We start from the raw sequence: 17,967 nt of genomic DNA, 5'->3' as shown, positions 1-17,967 counted from the left end.
ACAAGAATCCCTTAGAAGAAATGGAGTAGCCATCAGTCAACAAGAGAGTCCTAAATGCAGTATTTGGATGCAATCTCAAAAACAACAGAATGATCTCTGTTCATTTCCAAGGCAAATCATTAGATATCACAGTAATCCAAGTCTATGCCCTGACCAGTAATACTGAAGAAGCCAAAGTTGAACAGTTCCATTAAGATCTACAAGACCTTCTAGAACTAACACCCAAAAAGATGTCCTTTTCATTATAGCGGATGAAATGCAAAAGTAGAAAGTCAAGAAATGCCTAGAGTAACAGGCAAATTTGGCCTTGGAGTACAGAATGAAACAAGGCAAAGGATAATAGAGTTTAGCCAAGAGAACACACTGGTCATAGCAAACACTCTCTTCCAACAACACAAGAGAAGACTCTACACATGGACATTACCAGATGGTTAATACTGAAATCAGACTGATTATATTCTGTGCAGTCAAACATGTAGAAGCTCTATATAGTCAGCAAAAACAAGACCGGGAACTGACTGTGTTTGGCTGAGATCATGAACTCCTTATTTCAAAATTCAGACTTAAATTGAATAAAGTAGGGAAAACCACTAGACCATTCAGGTATGACCTAAATCAAATTGCTTCTGATTATATAGTGGAAGTGACAAATAGATTCAAGGAATTAGATCTGATAGAGTGCCTGATTAACTATGGCCAGAGGCTCATGACATTTACAGGAGGAAGGGATCAAGACCATCCCCAAGGAAAAGAAATGCAAAAAGGCAAAATGGTTGTGTGAGGAGGCCTTACAAATAGCTGTGAAAAGAGAAGTGAAAAGCAAAGGAGAAAAGGAAAGATATACCCATTTGAATGCAGAGTTCCAAAGAATAGCAAGGAAGGATAAGAAAGCCCTCCTCAGTGATCAATGCAAAGAAACAGAGGAAAACAACAGAATGGGAAACACTAGAGCCCTCTTCAAGAAAATTAGAGATGCCAAAGGAACATTTCATGCAAAGATGGGCATAATAAAGGAAAGAAATTGGACGGACCTAACAGAAGAAGGAGATATTGAGAAGAGGTGGCAAGAATACACAGAAGAACTATACAAAAAAGATTGTCACGACCCAGATAATCATGATGGTGTGACTACTCACCTAGAGCCAGACATCCTGGAATGCGAAGTCAAGTGGGCCTTAGGAAGCATCACTGGGTACAAAGCCATTGGAGGCGATGGCATTCCAGTTGAGCTATTTCAAATCCTAAAAGATGATGCTGTGAAAGTGCTGCACTCAATATGCCAGCAAATTTGGAAAACTCAGCAGTGGCCACAGGACTGGAAAAGGTCAGTTTTCATTCCAATCCCAAAGAAAGGCAATGCCAAAGAATGCTCAAACTACTGCACAATCGCACTCATCTAACACACTATTAAAGTAATGCTCAAAATTCTCCAAGCCAGGCTTCAACCATGAAGTACCAGATGTTCAAGCTGGTTTTAGAAGAGGCAGAGGAACCAGAGATCAAATGGCCAACATCCGGTGGATCATTGAAAAAGCAAGAGAGTTCCAGAAAAGCATCTATTTCTGATCTATTGACTATGCCAAAGCCTTTTGACTGTGTGGATTATGAAAATGTGTGGAAAATTCTTCAAAAGATGGGAATACCAGACCACCTTACTTGCCTCCTGAGTAATCTGCATGCAGTTCAAGAAGCAACAGTTAGAATGACGTGGAACAACAGACTGGTTCCAAATCAGGAAGGAGTACATCAAGGCTGTATATTGTTGCTCTGCTTATTTAACTTATGCAGAGTACATCACATGAAATGTGGGGCTGATGAAGCACAAGCTGGAATCAAGATTGCCGGGAGAAATATCAGTAACCTCAGATACGCAGATTACGCCACTGTTATGGCAGAAACTGAAGAAGAACTAAACAGTCTCTTGATGACTTGAATCAGGAAAGTGAAAAAGTTCACTTAAAACTCAATATTCAGAAAAATAAGATCATTGCATCTGGTCCCATCACTTTATGGCAAATAGACGGCAAAACAATGAATACAGTGAGATACTTCATTTTGGGGGGCTCCAAAATCACTGCAGATGGTGACTGCAGCCATGAAATGAAAAGACGCTTGCTCCTTGGAAGAAAAGCTATGACCAACCTAGACAGCATATTAAAAAGCAGAGGCATTACCAACAAAGGTCAGTCTAGTTAAAGTTACGGTTTTTCCAGTATTCATGCATGGATGTGAGAGTTGGACTATATGGAAAGCTGAATGCTTAAGAATTGATGCTTTTGAACTGTGGTGTTGTGGAAGACTCTTGAGATTCCCTTGGACTGCAAGCAGCTCCATCCAGTCCATCTTAAGGGAAATTAGTCCTGAATATTCATTGGAAGGACTGATCCTAAAGCTGAAACTCCAATACTTTGGCCACCTGAGGCAAAGAACTGAATCATTTGAAAAGACCTTGATGCTGGGAAAAAAGTGAAGGTGGGAGGACAAGGGGCAATAGAGGATGAGATGGTTAGATGGCATTACCGACACATTGGACATGAGTTTGAGTAGGCTCTGCGAGTTGGTGATGGACAGGGAAGCCTGTCGTGCTGCAGTCCATGGGGTCACAAAGAGTCGGACATGACTGAGTGACTGAACTGACTGATCCTGGCTGAAATTGCTTTTCCTAGCACTGCACAATTGTTACTGACACAATCAATACTTTGAGAGCATTCCAGAAATAGAAGCATCATTATTAGCTAAGAGAAAATTCCAACTATGATAAGTCAATTTATAAAATGAAGCATTTAGAGTTTTGCATAATACTCTGGTCATATATATTAATTTATACAGGGTTAGTTACACTGGTGATAGCTTTTCACAAACCTAAAGTAATATGCACAACTGTTTCTATATTCCAGAAACACTGTGGGAGTTCCAGAAAACTATGGGAGTTTAACCCTTGTATTACCTTTCTAGTCATTAATTTCAAAAAAAATTCAAGGATTAAGTTTAATAAGTGGTATTAAATATAATTAATTTAGAGTAGTGAATTATTTTCCAATGCTGAAGAAGTCCTCAGATTGCCAAGCTTTCTAAAACTTCACCTAATAACATTTGTGCGCTTGTATCACACTGGCAGGAATAAAGCAGAATGAGCCTAACAGTTGAGGCATAATTAATGCAGGAAATTTAATGTCTATACTCATCTAAGATGATATTTGTGGATTTTATGAGACAAACTTATTTCTGAACAAATTTCTTATGCAGTAGACTCATGTAGTATTTGGGAAACTGAAATTAAGACAATGGTTTTTGTGCAGAAGCCACTGTGTCAAGAGAAAAAACAATCTAACCAGAAAATGAGAATAAGAAAAAAATGGTCATATGACAAATAACAAATATAAACACTTATAAATCTACTTTAATCATATATACTTATATATATGCACATGTGTACGTGTGTGTGTGTGTATGTGTGTGTGTATCAGGATTTTATAATATATATAAGATATTCTGCAAAAGAAAGTAACTATAAAATTATCATTTGGTCATATATTATTTCATTTATTTATAATCTGCTTTCTTTTTTGTCCATCCCATCTATATTATTACAAAGGTGTTAAGTTAAAAGATAGTTTGCATCTCCATATTACATGGGGAGTGATTTCATTGCATATTTTATTGGATTTAAAAAGCAGTTGAAAAACATTTAGTCACTTATAAGTACTAAAGATTATTTTCAAATTGACCCCAAAATAACTAGGTCCTTTCCTAAGTGAGCTGTCTTCCTTTGTGATTACTTCTCATAATGATTTTGTCTAAATTATTCAAACTTACCCTGTTTCTTCAAATACGTTTTTATTTATATGGCTGCATCATGACCAGACAAAACAGAGACTAGCCCTCTGGGTTATTGGTTAGTTCAGATAGCTTGATGTGGTATGGTGGATTTTCCGAGAATCTAATGTCTTGGCATTTAACTGTGGTATATATCAGAAGAATCTGGTGAGTCCTTACATCATTAAGAAAACTAGGGCAGAAATAAATGCAAAAGAAACAAAAGAGACCATAGCACAAATCAACAAAGCCAAAAGCTGGTTCTTTGAGAAGATAAATAAAATTGACAAACTGTTAGCCAGACTCATCAAGAAACAAAGGGAGAAAATTCAAATCAATAAAATTAGAAATGAAAATGGAGAGATCACAACAGACAACACAGAAATACAAAGGATCATAAGAGACTACCATCAGCAATTATATGCCAATAAAATGGACAACTCAGAAGAAATGGACAAATTCTTAGAAAAATACAACTTTCCAAAACTGAACCAGGAAGAAATAGAAAATCTTAACAGACCCATCACAAGCACGGAAATTGAAACTGTAATCAGAAATCTTCCAGCAAACAAAAGCCCAGGACCAGACAGCTTCACAGATGAAACTACCAAAAGTTTATAAAATAGCTAACACCTATCCTACTCAAATTCTTCCAGAAAATTGCAGAGGAAGGTAAACTTCCAAACTCATTCTATGAGGCCACCATCACCCTAATATCAAAACCTGACAAAGATGCCACAAAAAAGAAAACTACAGGCCAATATCACTGATGAACATAGATGCAGAAGTCCTTAACAAAATTCTAGTAAACAGAATCCAACAACACATTAAAAAGATCATACATCATGACCAAGTGGGCTTTATCCCAGGGATGCAATGATTCTTCAATATCCACAAATCAGTCAATGTAATACACCACACTAACAAATTCAAAAATAAAAACCATATGATTATCTTAATAGATGTAGAGAAAGCCTTTGACAAAATTCAACACCCATTTATGAAAAAATCCCTTCAGACAGCAGGAATAGAAGGAACATACCTCAAGATAATAAAAGCTATATATATATGACAAACCCACACCAAACATTATCTTCAATGGTGAAAAATTGAAAGCATTTCCCCTAAAGTCAGGAACAAGACAAGGGTGCCCACTTTCACCATTACTATTCAACATAGTTTTGGAAATTTTGGCCACAGCAATCAGAGCAGAAAAAGAAATAAAAGGAATCCAAATTGGAAAAGAAGAAGTAAAACTCTCAATGTTTGCAGATGACATGATCCTCTACATAGAAAACCCTAAAGATTCCACCAGAAAATTACTAGAGCTAATCAATAAATATAGTAAAGTTACAGGATATAAAATCAACACACAGAAATCCCCTGCATTCCTATACACCAATAATGAGAAAATAGAAAGAGAAAGGAAACAATTCCATTGACCATTGCAACAAAAGAATAAAATACTTAGGAATATATCTACCTAAAGAAACTAAAGACCTATATATAGAAAATGATAAAACACTCATGAAAGAAATCAAAGAGGACACTAATAGATGGAGAAATATACTGTGTTCATGGATCAGAAAAATCAATATAGTGAAAATGAGTATACTACCCAAAGCAATCTATAGATTCAATGGAATCCCTATCAAGCTACCAACAGTAGTTTTCACAGACTTAGAACAAATAATTTCACAATTTGTATGGAAATACAGAAAACCTCAAATAGCCATATTAATCTTGAGAAAGAAGAATAGAACTGGAGGAATCAATCTGCCTGACTACAGGCTCTACTACAAAGCCACAGTTATCAAGACAGTATGGTACTGGCACAAAGACAGAAATATAGATCAATGGAACAAAATAGAAAGCCCAGAGATAAATCCATGCACCTATGGACACCTTATCTTTGACAAAGGAGGCAAGAATATACAATGGAGAAAAGACAATCTGTTTAACAAGTGATGCTGGGAAAACTGGTCAACCACTTGTAAAAGAATGAAACTAGAACATTTTCTAACACCGTATACAAAAAATAAACTCAAAATGGAGTATGAGTTAAAGATCTAAATGTAAGACCAGAAACTATAAAATTCCTAGAGGAAAACATAGGCAAAACACTCTCTGACATAAATCACAGCAGGATCCTCTATGACCCACCTCCCAGAATACTGGAAATAAAAGCAAAAATAAATACATGAGACCTAATTAAAATTAAAAGCTTCTGCACAACAAAGGAAACTATAAGCAAGGTGAAGAGATAGCCTTAAGAATGGAAGAAAATATTAGCAAGTGAAGCAACTGACAAAGAATTAATCTCAAAAATATAAAAGCAACTCCTGTAGCTCAATTCCAGAAAATAAACGATCCAATTAAAAAATGGGCCAAAGAACTAAACAGACATTTCTCCAAAGAAGACATACAGATGGCTAACAAACACATGAAAAGATGCTCAACATCACTCATTATCAGAGAAATGCAAATCAAAACCACAATGAGGTACCATTTCATGCCAGTCAGAAGGGCTGCTATCCAAAAGTCTACAAGCAATAAATGCTGGAGAGGGTGTGGAGAAAAGGGAACCCTCTTACACTGTTGGTGGGAATGCAAACTAGTACAGCCACTATGGAGAACAATGTGGAGATTCCTTAAAAAACTGGAAATAGAACTGCCTTATGACCCAGCAATCCCACTGCTTGGCATACACACCAAGGAAACTAGAACTGAAAGAGACATGTGTACCCCGATGTTCATTGCAGCACTGTTTATAATACCCAGGACATGGAAGCAACCTAGATGTCCATCAACAGACAAATGAATAAGAAAGCTGTGGTACATATACACAAAGGAGTATTACTCAGCCATTAAAAAGAATACATTTGAATCAGTTCTAATGAGGTGTATGAAACTGGAACCTATTTTACAGAGTGAAGTAAGCCAGAAAGAAAAATACCAATACAGTATAATAATGCATATATATGGAATTTAGAAAGATGGTAATGATAACCCTGTATGCGAGACAGCAAAAGAGACACAGATGTATAGAACAGTCTTTTGGACTCTGTGGGAGAGGGTGAGAGTGTGATGATTTGGGAGAATGGCATTGAAACATGTATATTATCATATATGAAATGAATCACCAGTCCAGGTTCAATGAATGATACTGGATGCTTGGGGCTGGTGCACTGGGACGACCCAGAGGGATGGTATGGGGAGGGAGGAGGGTGGGGGGTTCAGGATGGGGAACACGTGTATACCTGTGGCGGATTCATGTCAATGTATGGCAAAACTGATACAATATTGAAAAGTAATTAGCCTCCAATTAAAATAAATAAATTTATATTAAAAAAGAAAAAGTGTCTATTTCTTAAGAAAATTACCTCTGTTATACTGTAATCTGAATGAAGTTATTGGACAGTGGATGGCAGAGATTGTTGGTTGTGTCTGAGAATGGTTTATAGACTGAACTGTAAGAGTTTAGCTCATAATAGTGCAAATTCTAAGGAACAACTCACATGAACTTTGCAAGATCATGAAACGTTGCCTTAAGAGACATACACTGCTAACTATTTGGCTTGATAGATAGGATAAGAGTAATCTCGTGCTCCTTCCTATTGCAACTTTGTAAGCATTATAGGATTATTTATTTATTAGTTTATTTCTGTTTAAAGTCATTATGCACTCAATTTACAGTAAAGAAAAGTTTTTTTAGGCTATTTAAGGTTTGCCTTGGTCAAATGAGTTTTACTACTATTTCTAATACTCTGAACAAAATACTAATACTAGTTTGATGAACATGGAGACAGTGTGTTTCTACCTAAAAGACCAACAACATGTTCTACAAATTTTTAAAACTTGTAAAATTTTTAAAATATGTCAAACTAGAATTTTATATAAAATAATCATATTTTCAAAAGTTGTGAGCTACTCTTTCAAAGGAGAAGGAGATATTATGTAGATAGACTTGTATGTCAAATGACGAAAAGGTTTCAAACCACAAAATATTATAATTGAAAATATTCACTAGTAAAACTGACAACTTTTGATCAGATATAGAGTGTATAAACACTGTTTCAAATCTGAATTGTGTATCATTGGTTAAAATACCAAGATCCTAGACAAACTCAAAAGAGAAAGGACATGAAGAAAATGAAATCTATTTTGTATAGGTTTACTTGCTCTAGTAACTACAAAAGCTCAAGTTTGTGGCCTGTGTTGGACAAAAAGGAATCATTTGTATTTAGAGATACAACTAAAGAGAAATCTTATTCCAATAAACTTTCTAGTGCATTTTGCACAAGATCATTGCTGGAATTTATAAAGGATATTTTATGAGAATTTCAAAATGCTAAAGATTTCCAGAGTCCTTGCTGATGAAAGTAATGATATATTTTGAAACAATTTGAAAACTGGTTATCCTTTTATCACTTTGATTTGTTCTGCTTCTTTGTTTGATAGTCTCCAATGTCCTCAGGTGTATGATGCTCTGGTTAATTATTTGAGACAGAATATTGAATTTGAAAGGCCATTAACATTGATTTTCTCTCTATTTTGACATAGTGTTTTTCACAGCATGTGGCTATACTTTAGGCTTGATCAGGTAAAATTTCCTAAATAAGTAAAACTTTTAAAAAGCTTGAAATTGGAGAGAAACGTAGCAGTGGAAATACAGAGGCTAGAATAAGACCCTCCTCAACTAACATTTGGAAAAGGCAATGGCAACCCACTCTGGTTCTCTTGCCTGGAAAATCCCATGGACGGAGGAGCCTGATAGGCTGCAGTCCATGGGGTCGCTAAGAGTCGGACATGACTGAACGAATTCACTTTCACTTTTCACTTTCATGCCTTGGAGAAGGAAATGGCAACCCGCTCCAGTATCTTGCCTGGAGAATCCCAGGAACGGGGGAGCCTGGTGGGCTGCCGTCTATGGGGTCACACAGAGTCGGACAGGACTAAAGTGACTTAGTAGTAGTAGCAGCAACTAACATTTGCCTTTATCATCAACATCTTAGAACTGTTTTGTGGTGTGCAAGGTAACAGTGATCCTCTTACACTTTTAGTACTATAAGATGTAAAAAAAAAAAAAAAAAAAGATGTAAAATCATGATATTTAAGGGATGACACAAAATATTCCTTTCTTCCCAAAGCTTAAGACACCACAAGCCAGTGGAAAGCTAAAGATTTCTTTTAAAATTAAGCTTCCAAAATTATTTCTGTTTCTATGAATGTAAAGTTATTTAATAATTAAGTTTAAAAGATCTTTGAAGAGTGTTTGCTGCTAAGTCACTTCAGTTGTGTCCGACTCTGTGAGACCCCATAGATGGCAGCCCACCAGGCTCCACTGTCCCTGGGATTCTCCAAGCAAGAACGCTGGAGTGGGTTGCCATTTCCTTCTCCAATGCATGAAAGTGAAAAGTGAACATGAAGAATGTTTAGTCCCATTTAAATATTGAGTTAATTAAATATCCTAAAATATTTAAAAATACATTCACTAACTCAATTCTATTTGAGGTATTTTAGTTTTCTGACTTTAACAATATCTCCTGAGTACTAAATACTGCTATAAGTTTTGATAAAATAACCTCCTTACAAGTAAGAAAACCATTAAGCCTCTTCACATATTTCAATATGTTGAGAATAAACACTAAGATTTCAGGTTCAAATGATTTTACAACTATGAATCTACTATAAATTACAAATTACTTGTAATGCTTTCACTTTAAACAAGTCTAACCTCATAAACATATTTTAGGTAGATAATATACAAAATATGCACAAACACTTTTCCACAGACATTACTAAATTTTTTTTTTTATTTAAAAAGCTTCTATGTCTTTAAGCCTCTCAATTTTTCTGTCTTTGGACATTCTACTACCAAAATATTGACTGAGACATAGAGCTTTACACAGTCAGAGTCATTCTTCTGAACATAAAGAAAGGAGTATATTAATTATGGTATTTCTAGTAACTTGCTAGACTTCCCTGCTGGGTTAGTGATAAGAACCTGCCTGCCAATGCAGGAGAAGTGGGTTTGAAACCTAGGTCAGGAAGATGCCCTGGAGAAGGAAATGGCAATCCACTTCAGTATACTTACCTGAGAAATTCCTTGGACTGAGGAGCCTGGTAGGCTATAGTCCGTAGGGTTACAAAACAGTCAGACATGACTTAGGAACTAAACAATAACAATAGTAATTTGGCATTACCCTCTCAACTCTCTGCAGGCAAAAGATACCTAACCAGATATCTATTTCAGTCAAGCTCCTGCCAAATAGTTTAGTCCAGGCTGTTGATTACATACCAACTAATGTTGCTATTTTGAAGTTTATAGCTTGCTGCTGCTGCTGCTGCTAAGTCGCTTCAGTTGTGTTCCATTCTGTGTGACCCCACAGACGACAGCCCACCAGGCTCCTCTGTCCCTGGGATTCTCCAGGTAAAAATACTGGAGTGGGTTGCCGTTTCCTTCTCCTGCTGCTGCTGCTGCTGTTAAGTCTCTTCAGTCGTGTCCGACTCTGTGCGACCCCATAGACGGAAGCCCACCAGGCTCCCCCGTCCCTGGGATTCTCCAGGCAAGAACACTGGACTGGGTTGCCATTTCCTTCTCCAATGCATGAAAGTGAAAAGTGAAAGTGAAGTTGCTCTGTCATGTCCGACTCTTAGCGACCCCATGGACTGTAACCTACCAGGCTCCTCCATCCATGGGATTTTCCAGGCAAGAGTAGTGTAGTGGGTTGCCATTACCTTCTCCGTTATAGCTTGCTAATACATGTCATTTCTCAATGCTTAGAATGTGCCAGTTCTCAGTGTTGGGTCTGTCTTGGTGGCAACATTCAGTGACAAATAGATGGCACTTTCTGACACTCTATTGGAGGCCAAGAAACAGCTCTAGCAAGTCGCTCACCAAACACTATGCAAAAGTTTAATTTTTCCTGCATTTACCACCTATAGTAATGTAATGAATAATTATATCTGTAAGATTCATACTAAAATAGAGGCTCAGATGGTAAAGAATCTCATTCAGTGAAGGAGACATGGTTGGATCCCTGGTTAGGGAAGATACCCTGGAGAAGGTAATGGCAACCCACTCCAGTGTTTTTGCTTGGGAAATCCCTTGGACAGAGGAGCCTGGTGGGCTACAGTCCATGAGGTTGCAAAGGGTCAGATGCTACTGAGTGACTAACACTTGCATTAGTCTTGCTAGAGCTTTTTCTTGGCCTCCAATAGAGTGTCAGAAAGTGACATCCATTTGTCATTGAATGTTGCCACCAAGACAAACCAGCCCTGTATTTCATTTATTAGTACTCAAACTTTTTTATCTATCAAATTATTTTAACTTTATTAAATCTTATCTTCCATTGGATTTAGTTTTCTTTTATTTTTCCCCAAATTTTCCTAAGGTGGAAGTTTTGGTTACTGACTTAAGACCTGTTTCCTCTTTAACAGAGGCATTTTCAGCTATAATTTTCCCTCTGAACACTGATTTTTCTGCATCCTATAAGTGTTGGGTTATTATTTTTTTAATTAATTATAAATTATTATCTAATTTCTATCATGATTTTGTATTAAATTTTAGTTTGAGTTGAATCTTTGACATATGTCATTGAAAGACTCATTTTTCTGGTTAGTGTATAAAATCACAGCCTATTGCTAACAGTATATCTCAATCTTTTCTATGCTTCCTTTTGTTCTCCACCTAATGATATTATGCTCACAGAGCAAAATAATAAAATTTAATTTCAAAATTGCATTCCATTAAATTCATTGCTTCCTTCATATGTAATAGGCCCTTGACTTTATAAATGTTTGGTTTTGTTTATAAAGGCAAATGTAATGATTACAATCACATTTAAAAGCAGGAGGAGATATATCTCCCAATAACAACAGCTATACAAACCTTTTGTCTGCATTTTTCTGATCAAGCAAAAATGCCCAATTAAAATTTCATTAGTATATCTTTTAATTTGCCCTTATTAATAGACAAAAAAAATTAAATGACATCTCAATGGCATTTATATTTTATGTTAATTCAAGATGTTTTAAAAGAAATAACTTCCAATTTTAATTTCCAGATGAAGTCTCTTCTTTCATATTATAATTAAAAAAAAAACCCTTCCAGAAATGTGTCCAGACAAAACCTAAAACATTGTAAACATAATTATAGACTCTAGTGTGTTGTTTAAGGCTTGATTCAATTAGACTCTCAATATAATTCTTAAATGGGTGATTGAATTCCCTTCAATTGTCCTATGTCTAATATAGTTTTATAATTTTATTTTTATTTGCCTCTTTTCCCATGCATTATAGGAATAATTCCTCAGAGGGCAGGATCTAATTAATTAGAATCTTCAGGGAGTAATATGAACATTCTGTTTAAATTCTGCTTACTTAAAGACTAATTAGAAAGACCTTTTTTTGTTTCCATGCTCTGGCAGGGGTAGGGGAGGGGAGCGGAAAGAAAGCAAAACAATAAGAGGATACTTTAATGGCTATAGAAAATATAATTTATCAATTATGTATAATAATTGATTAAGTTATGTTTTCTTTCTGTGATCATTTTTAACATTACTTTTACAGAATGAATGAGTTTAAAATTCATATGTATGAATGCATATAGTCAGTTTGTTAATAATTAACAAATCCAATATGATTGAATAGCATTTTCAAACTAAAATAATACGTGAAGCAAGAGTTGAGTTAGTGAATATTTTCACTTACATAAATATTTAATTTGAATTTTTAACTTTTCAAAAGTAATTGTTTTAATGCCTACTATAATTTCAGATATATAACTGGTACTCTGTGAAAAGTGAGCTTTTAAATTTAGTTTTAATAGGTCTATGGATCTTATGATCTAACATATCAAATGGAGGTATATGAAAATGCCAAAACATTTTAATCCCACTGCCACAAATTTGAAGCAAGGTGTTACTTCAGTCAGTATGGACCTATGGTTGTAAATAAATGGGTCAAGTTATAAAACCTATACACAAGAAATTAATTATATTAAAAACATAGTGAATGACAGGGTGCTCTGATTATATGTATAGAAAATCATTAATCAATGTGATAAATATTTAGAAGCTTAAGTAATTATTTGCTTCCATATGTCTGTGTAAATTTTGTATCATCACATATTATTAAATTGTCAGCAGTTTTTAATGCACTTAGTTTGTGTAAACCTTTAGCCTATAAATAAAAGAGCCAGTTAAGTAACTGTTTTTAGTTTATCTGATTACTTGCAAGTAGTTAACTTCATATTGACTTACTAAGATGTAGTTCTCAGTGATAGCAACCATATTCTAAAAATGACATATTTTTCTTAAACTTAATATATTTTTCAGCTGTTTTGTAACATTACAATTGTCAAGGGGAGTGTGTAATTTCCTCAGTTCTGTTTCATCACAGCAAAAATTTGAAGTGACTGATAAAGCCCTCAGAGAGAATGTGTCTCAGTTCTCAGACAGACTGTGTTACAGCTCTCAGCTCCTGGACAGATCAGTGTTACAGCTCCATGTTACAGCTCCATGTATGGCTCAGTTTTATTTAGAAAATAAAAGGAAAATACATCCTTGAGGCATGCTGAGGGCCTGCCGACCCAAAAGACTCAAAGAGAAGAGAGAGAGCCCCAGCCCTTTGGCTCCTCTTTTTTATATGTTTTTTCCTCCCCCTGGGCCTGACCTATGTAAATTGGGCTAGCCAGGAGTGCTGTTTGTTCTACCTGAGGGCCTACTCCAGTCCTTGGAGTTTCCTTTGTTCTGTTTTTGTGGGCTTTTCCCTTCCTTGTCTTTTAGCCACTGCCATTCTAGACTCCTTTTTCCTATTTTAACTATCTAACACAATGACATCCCTGGATGTGCAATCAGAGATAAAAATTTTAAAAATTAAGTCAAAAACTAAATAGCAGGGGCAGGGTAATTAATGAACAGGAGTCTAAGGAACAGAATTTTTCTCTTTGTGCAGCTGACAGAAGGATCTATCGGGTTGCCCTCCAAACATAAGACTATAGTTAGGTATCTTTGTCTTGAATTGGACTTGGGTTTCTTGTTTAAGAAATTATGGTACTGGTTTGATTTTCAATAAGATTTTTTCTGTAATTTACTACGTAACTATTGTACTCTGTTGTTGTTTATGACAAAAGTATAACTTGAGGGTATACATATATTACTTTTATTTCCATTAAATTTTCCCATATTTTATGAATTTGTTATGCTTAATTCTGAATGAAATCACCAGGTAAGTGAAACTTCAAGGTTTTTTAACAGGTGAATATAAATAAAAACATTTGAGACATTTTCTATCTTTTGCATTAAAAGTAAAGGGATTATAGTGGTGATAGCACTATATTGAGAACAAACGATTAAATTCTCCACTTTAAATTCTCCAGACAAAGTTTAAGGAAATACTATTAGTATGATATCAAAAAGTATAGGATCAATCAGACAGTAAGAAAGAAATCTTATGATATGTATATAGAAAATTAAGCCATAGAAATGATTCTTTAGCTTTGGCCTCTCCATTAAGAAGGAATTTATTGTCAGTTTTTGTGATTCAACTGTATAAAATGGAACTGTGAGCAAGGTGCTGGTGTTTATCATTGGTCTGAAAAATGCTGAAATGTGGAGAAATCAGGAAGACAGAGAACTTAGCTGAGAGAGAAAGTCCTAGTAAATCTGCCTGCACTATAAATGTTTGGCTGATGAGCAATATATAATTTTCCTCAGAGTGATAAGAACATGAATGTAGGTTTACTAATTTTCAGTGATCTTGCCTAAGAGGGTCATATACCAGGTCAGGAAAGCCTGAATTCCAAATGGAATGAAAGTGACCATGCATGTCTGTAAGTATTGTAGCTAAGCTCTGGACACACTTCCTACATTAGCACCTGTTCATGGAGCCTTCCTAAGACCCTCCAAAAGTCATCAGTGCATCCTTATGAGACAGCTAGATTTTGTATGCCTGTCATACAAAGAAAACAAATCCCTGACCAGTGTTACATTAATACAAAGAAGCAGCAAATCCATAGATGATTATAGGTAGCTGTGTTAGGAAACCAAACAACAATAATCACTTTATTTTTTCCCCCAGAACAACTGAGGATGAGAAGACCAAGGAACAATGATACAGCACCATATGCTCCTTTTATTACACTCAGAGCTTTTGGGACCATGTATATCAATTCTTTACGGCAAGAATAATAGAGATTAAGATATTATGTTGACATTTTAGAAAACTGGTCAACCATGTGAATATTAAAAAGCAGAGATATTACTCTACCAAGAAAGGTCCATATAGTCAAAGCTTTGGTTTTTCCAGTAGTCATGTATGGATATGAGAGTGGGACCATAAAGAAAGCTGAGCACCGAAGAATTGATGCTTTTGAACTGTGGTGTTGGAGAAGACTCTTGAGAGTCCCTTGAACAGCAAGAAGATCAAACCAGTCTATCTTAAAGGAAATCAATCCTGAATATTCACTGGAAGGACTGATGCTGAAGCTCCAACACTTTGGGCACCTGATGTGAAGAGCTGACTCATTGGAAAGACCCTGATGCTGGGAAAGATTGAAGGCAGGAGGAGAAGGGGACAGAAGACAGGATGGTTAGATGGCATCACCAACTTGAAGGATATGAGTTTGAGCAAGATTCGGGAGTTGGTAATGAACAGGGAAGCCTGGCATGCTTGAACTCTATTGTCCATAGAGTCACAGATTTGGATATTAACTGAGCGGCTGAACTGATGCACATATATACATATATTCATACAGACTTCCCTGGTGGCTCAGACGGTAAAGCGACTGCCTACAACACGGGAGACCTGGGTTCGATCCCTGGGTTGGGAAGATTCCTGGAGAAGGAAATGGCAACCCACTCCAGTATTCTTGCCTGGAAAATCCCATGAACGGAGGAACCTGGTAGGCTATAGTCCATGGGGTCGCTAAGCGTCGGACATGACTGAGCAACATTTACTTTACTTTACACATATACATGAGTATGTTAACCATTTTTCTACCTGTCTACTCCTTAAAAGTTTGCTACAGATATTAGACTATATACAACATTCTAATTGACTTAATACACATAAACTTAATGATTTTTATAAACTTTTACTGTTATAAATTGTATAATATAAATTTACTATATTAAGATTTACATGATAAAATAGTCATAAGAATTGAAATTATGCTATCATTTCATCGTTACTTAGATGAGAATAACAGGGACAATGCTCTCTAATGTAGGACATATTTAATCTTCATTCAAACCACAGCAGATTTGTCATGGAGACATGCAGCCAGACCAAGGGTATAAAACTCTAAAAGCTTTAAATCCTTGTAGATTCTGTCTGGTTTATCATCATCTTCAAGGTCATAATTCTTCAGAAACTTGAGAAACATATTACCTAAGGGATTGATAGAAATCATATAGTCTACTCGCTTTAATACTAAAGGTTTACTTTCTTAAGAAATTAGCAACTTTCACAAAGACTAAAACCAACAGAAGAGATGTATTCAATGTTAATAAAAATGCCCTACAGCTATGATCTGTAAGATTGGATTCCAATGGGAATTGAATGTGTCACTTTATACTCTATTTTGTACTCACATCTTTTGAATTTTTAAAGTTAAAATAAAGCCTAGCCTGAAACTTTACATTTGAATGTCAGTAGAAGACATTTTAAATCTTTTATAACAATGTGTAATTTCAGATTTCTATCTAAAATGAGAGCTTTTTAAATAAAGTAATTTTCAGATACTTAATTACAATATTGTTTTAACCATAATTATGAAGAATGATACATTATTACCTTACATTAAATTATAATTAATCCTTAAAAAAATCTCCACCATGAATTTTCCCAATTATGATAGCATAGGAAAAAATAGCAATACAAATGTGTGATTTAGAAGTTTTGTCTTGTTGGTTCACTTATTCAATCTAGAAATATTTTCTGTTTGTCCATTACTTGTAGGACTGCTTAAAGTGTTATGAATGTGGCAATAGAAAAAAAAATATTTTTGATGTCACAACTGGAGATAAATTGATAATAAATAAATAACATAAATGACACACTGTATGCCACTAGGGGAAGTGAATCAGACTAAAATAAGAGGCTAAAAAAATTGGAGGCTAAAAAAAAACTGGGATGAGGTGAGGGCACAGTCAGTTTCATGGCCATTTAACCTGTATAGTTACCAGGGCCAGGCATTCAGAAGGACTCTGTGTTTGACTTAATGCTCTGCTTTTACTATCTTGAAATTCTTAACCATTTTAAACAAGGGGCCACGTGTTACATTTTTGCTCAGAGCTCCACAAATCATGCAGCCAATTCTAGGTGAGATTATTTTAGACAGAGTGGTTCAGGAAAGCACAGAGTGGTTCAGGAAAGCATATATGAGTAGACACTTAATAATACCGAAGTGTTTCATACATCAGTTAACTTCCTTTAACATCTATGAGAACATTCCAGAGGGAATAACAAGTGAAGCATGTTGTGGAAGTTGGAGGAAAAACAGAAAGGCTAGTATGGCTGAAGGAGGGAGAACAGTGTGGGAGGGTCTTGGGAGTAGAGAGTGGGGACAGATCATGTAGGGTCTTCTGGTTCAGTGTAAGCATTTTGTGTTTTCCTGTGACTGAAATAAAAGACTTAGAAGCATCTGGAGAATAGCAGGATCCATAATACTTTGGGGAAGGTTTGGCTTAGATATGTAAGGAGAGTATTGCACAAATCTAGACAGGAGTTGATATGTAGAGATAAACTCTAATGGGATCAATGTGGAATCAGGAAGATGAGAGACTGACTTCAACCCTAAGGAACATAAAAAGATAGAACACAAACTCAAAGCCCCGTTTGTGCAGTCAGTCTATGGAAAGTTCTAAAACTGCCCACAACACATCTGTATTTATGACTGTTTTAGCTGTGCTTGGGATGGAATGAAAGATATAAGATAGTTGGAATAACCCACAAGGCATCTCATATACTATCCTCAGGACAGGCCATTTTCTCACTTTCTTTGCCCAATGCCACTTACCTAGGTCATTATTTTGACTAAACCTTAGTTTGTCTCCCTGACTTCCCCCTTCCCCAAAACGTTTTTTTTTTTTCTTTTTTTTTTTTTTAATGAGTATTCTTGGAAAGTAAAAATGTAAATCTGGG

The sequence above is a fragment of the Capra hircus genome, chromosome 12 (genome assembly GCF_001704415.2).
Source record: "Capra hircus breed San Clemente chromosome 12, ASM170441v1, whole genome shotgun sequence".
Lineage (NCBI taxonomy): Eukaryota > Metazoa > Chordata > Mammalia > Artiodactyla > Bovidae > Capra > Capra hircus.
This window is presented reverse-complemented; position numbering follows the sequence as displayed.